At 37.6% G+C, this 4,507-nt stretch overlaps 1 long non-coding RNA gene across 1 annotated transcript in view; it reads left to right on the top strand.

Moving 5' to 3' along the window:
- The window catches only part of LOC132542067 (uncharacterized), a 38,542-nt gene extending 36,208 nt beyond the window's left edge, over window positions 1–2,334 (top strand). The window contains exon 3 of the long non-coding RNA XR_009553213.1: window positions 1,761–2,334. This is a non-coding gene — a long non-coding RNA (uncharacterized LOC132542067). The remainder of the gene's footprint in view (window positions 1–1,760) is intronic.
- The last annotated feature ends 2,173 nt before the right edge of the window (window positions 2,335–4,507 follow it).

Raw genomic sequence — 4,507 nt, 5'->3', positions numbered from 1 at the left:
TATCCACCGCTGTATTGGAAGATTCAGCATTGTGTCTCTACCTCTGTGTGAATGTTTCTTCCTTTTTTGTGTCTCTTCTTACCCCCCTTCCTTCCTCCCTCCCTCCCTCCTTTCCTCCCTTCCTTCCTTCTTCCCTCCCTCCCTCCTTTCCTTCCTTCCTTCCTTCCTTCCTTCCTTCCTTCCTTCCTTCCTTCCTTCCTTCCTTCCTTCCTTCATTTCTGTTTAAATGTGTGCCCTCTATAAGGTGTGCCACCACTGAACCCTCCTTTGTAGCTTTCTTTCAGTCTGAAAAAGTTAACCTATCCCCTAAAGAGTCCTAAAGAATTTTTTTAAAGATCAATTTTAGGTTTACAATAACATTGAGGAGAATATGCATGATATTTATGACTCCACATATGCATTGTCTTCCTAATTATCAACATGATCTATCAATACATCACTTATGGAATAGTATTTTTTTCAACTAAGTGTATACTTATACATTGTTAGTGGATACCGATCATCCACAATCTGCAAATTATCTTAGCTAATACTTATTTTACAGTCTATGGGCTTCACCAAATTGATAATAACATATATACATTCTTATAATATTATGGGCAATATTCGCACAATTTTTTTCTGTTTTTTTTTTTTACTTTTTTCTTTCCCCTAACCTCACAGATACTGATGTTTTTATTGTCTTTATAGTTTTGCCTTTTTTTCAGAATGCCTTGGGATTATAGTATGAAAGCATCTCAGATTGACTTTTTTTTTGCCTCCAGGGTTATTGCTGGGGCTCAGTGCTTGCACTATGAATCCACTGCTCCTGGAGGCTATACTTTCCCCTTGTTGATTGTTCTTGTTGTTGTTAATATTGTTTTCGTTATTGTTGGATAGGACAGAGAGAAATCTAAAGAGGACGGGAAAACAGAGAAGGGGAGACAAAGATAGACACCTGCACATCTGCTTCATCACCCATGAAGCAGCTCCTCTGCAGATGGGGAGTCCTTGGACTTCGTGCCATGTGCGCTTAACTCGCTGGGCTACCGCCTGACCCCCAGATTGAACTAGTACTCTGCATTTAAGATTCCTTCATGTACTGATAGCTTATTTATTGTAATCACTGAATATTTCGTGTGTGTGTGTGTGTGTGTGTGTGTTAGTTTCTGTAACTCATGGAGGAAATGTTGACTTAAAAGACTACTGTCACAAAGGCACGCTTTCACATCTCCCCAAATAGTCATCTTCCTCCACCACAGGACAGTGATCTCTAACCCCTGTAAATACTTACCCCACCCCCCAGCAGTCATGCATCAGGAAATATCCAAACATACTGCTTTAGAAAATGGTACATTTTTCATAAATGGCAGTGAAGTAATGGAGGTAATATGGAAGTAGGAACATAAATAGAAATATTTAGAGACATAAATAGAAATGGTTTATTTTTCTTTGGGGAAATATCTTCTGTATAGAGAATTACAGTGGACTCTTACTTTAGTCTTTTACTATCTGTATGATATTGGTCAACTTATAACTCCTTCAGAAATAGGATTTTAAAAATATTAATGACAAATCAGAGAGCTATCAGAACAACCAAACAATATGATAAACATGAAGTTGTCCAGGATAGTTTTTGTGGCTTACCAAGTACTCATTAAATGCCAGTTCCCAGTAAGTTAGTGTGCTGAAAGTTACCTTTCAACACTTTAGAATTTATGATTATAAAAAGAATGTTCATTGCCATCATATGTATTGCTATATATCTATTTTTTAACTAGGATGCGGTTAGCTTGCCAACAATGGAGAAAGCATGGTTGTAGACATTGCATTCCGAGGAGGTAGAAGTCTTTTCTACAGATGAACCAATGAAAACTATGGACAAATAAATATGGGTGGAGATGGAGGGGAGGCAAAAATTCAAGTATGAAGACTGGTTACACTTTGCAGTCAAGAAGATGGATTGAAAAATCAGAATCAGCTAAAAATTAGAGTGGTTTCATGTTACAGTGTGCAAGGACCTGAGTTCAGTGCCTCAGTCCCCACCTGCAAGCGTGGTTGGAGCTTCATGAGCATTGAAGCAGTGCAACAAGTGTCTTTCTCCTTCCTCTGTTCCCCTCCTTCATTCTAGATTTCCGCTTCTACCCAATAAATAAAATAAAATAAAATAAAAAGTAGAGTGGTTGACTTGATGTAATACACAAACATATTGATATTAATGATGTATATCAGAAGCACATGGCATTATAATGGAATGTGACTTCAGTAAAAGAAACAGAATTGGAGAAAGGGTATATTTAAAATAAATTATTATGCTACTGGAAGAAGTTAAACTCTCTCCCCCTCTCCCCTCCCATGTGCACCCCTCCCCTTCTTCTTTGTCTTCTCCCCTTTTCCCCAATCTCTCTCTCTCTCTCTCTCTCTCTCCATTGCCCATGCTTCACTGACACTTCAGTCCTACTTTCCATTGCTCCTGCTAGACTCTTGTTTTTCCAGATAGAGGGTGGGAGGCAAAGAAGGAGAAAGACACACAGAGAGAAAGAGAAAGGCTAGACCCCTCAGTGGCCCAAGGAAGCCGTCAGGGGAGTTCAGGCCTCTGGAGCCAAGACATACTCTCTCTCTTTATGGACATTCAGTTCTCATACTCATTTTAGTCAGGTGGGTTGACTAATTGGGAGTCTGTACTAACAGAAGACAAAGGTCTATCTCCTTTCTTATTGATTGATTTCAAATCACATCAAACCAGTAGCCAAATCCCTGGCTATATTATAGTCTCCTCTGTTGTTAAGATTTTAGCACCAAGACTTTATGTGCGACCAAAGTCAGACTGTGACATCAGTGTAGAAGACCTATGTGACTTTTACATTGGTAGATCCTCAGATTAAACCATTACCTGCTTTGCAAACGGAAAAAAAAAAAGTTGACCCTAAGACAGGCTTAGTTGAAATAGTTTAACAGTTGCTATATGCATTCCTAATAAGAAGTATTAATCTAGGGATTTTAATGCAACTAGAATTTTAATTATTCTTTCTGCAAAGAAAGGAGTTTTCATTAGCATTACTGATCTAAAGTAGTTTCAGAAATCCCCAGCTGCCAAAGCATGTTTTTGATGCATAGCCTGGATTCTCTTTAGTTTTCATATTTGTATTTATCCATTCAGTATCCATGTGTTCATTCAGCTATTATTAAAACTTAGAACTTTTTTTTTCTATTATTAGAGCTTCATTGTTCCAGGATGTCCTTTTCAGATAGGAGCAAGACAAAAAGAGGAAGAGAAAAAGATATGACAGCACTCTAGCTTCATTCTGTGTGTTAGGAGCAAGAGTTGAGTCTGGTTTGCATATACCACAGCGGGCACCCTCCCAGGTGAATTATCTTTCTGGTCCATGTTAATGTCTGAAGGGTTTATTATCTGTTTGCTAAGGAAGTAAGACTGTATGATGTTCATGAGATTGTAGATATCTCTATTTCGTGGAATAGTTTTTTAATGTAGTTATCATGTTCTATTAATTTTATGTCATAATACCTATTAGATTTTCTAGCACATAATAGGGGCTCAATGATTATTAATGAGTGAATACATTTCTTACTCTTATAAAAATGAAATTTTGGCTTCCAGGAAGATATCTGAGTAATAGAGCATAGATTTCACATTCCCTGAGGTTCCCAGGGCTCCAGCTTCAATCTTCAGCATAGTCATAAGCCAAACCTGACCAGTGATTTTTTTCTATTTCTTTTTTTTTTTTTCCCTAGACATTGAGGTTCTACTCTTCCAGGATAAATTTTTGAGCGTGTATGTAATACATATATGATAGATACATATTTAAAGTTAAATATATGAAATAAAACTTATATAAACACATGTAATTATATATGATGCCTGTTTTTAATTTTTTAAATTTATTAATTTTTCTCTTTTGTTGCCCTTATTGTTTATCATCGCTGTTGGATAGTACAGAGAGAAATCGAGAGAGGAGGGGAAGACAGAGATGGGGAGAGAAAGATAGACACCTGCAGACCTTCTTCACCGCTTGTGAAGTGAACCTTCTGCAGTTGGGGAGCTGGGGACTCAAACTGGGATCCTTAAAACAGCCCTTGTGTTTCACGCCATGTGAGCTTAACCCACTGTGCCACTACCTAACTCCCTTATGCTTCCTTTCTAGCTATTTTTAATCACATGACTGTTCTCTCTCAAAAATTCATCTTGGCACAGTGAAGTCCTAATAATGACCAACAAATGAAAGGAATAAATGAAGAGATTGCCAAGAAGTATAAATCGCTTGAGAATTCACTTAATCTATAAACTAGCATGTTAGATTGCTAGTGGTTCCTTGTAGAAGACTTAAGAGTCCTAGGTTAGGAGTGAAATGCAGCTCTTACACAATGACAGTAGTCAGCGAGCTTTATCATTTTTTATGTTTTTATTACTTTAGTAGTGATTTGATAGTCATTTACAAGATTAAAGATTCCAAGGCTATAGTTCCACCCACACCCAACATCACAGTTTTGTGCCCTTTTCCTGCCGCCC

Source organism: Erinaceus europaeus, chromosome 1, assembly GCF_950295315.1.
Source record: "Erinaceus europaeus chromosome 1, mEriEur2.1, whole genome shotgun sequence".
Classification (NCBI taxonomy): domain Eukaryota; kingdom Metazoa; phylum Chordata; class Mammalia; order Eulipotyphla; family Erinaceidae; genus Erinaceus; species Erinaceus europaeus.
Note: the sequence above shows the minus strand (reverse complement) of the source record. Positions and strands in the feature narration are given on the sequence as shown.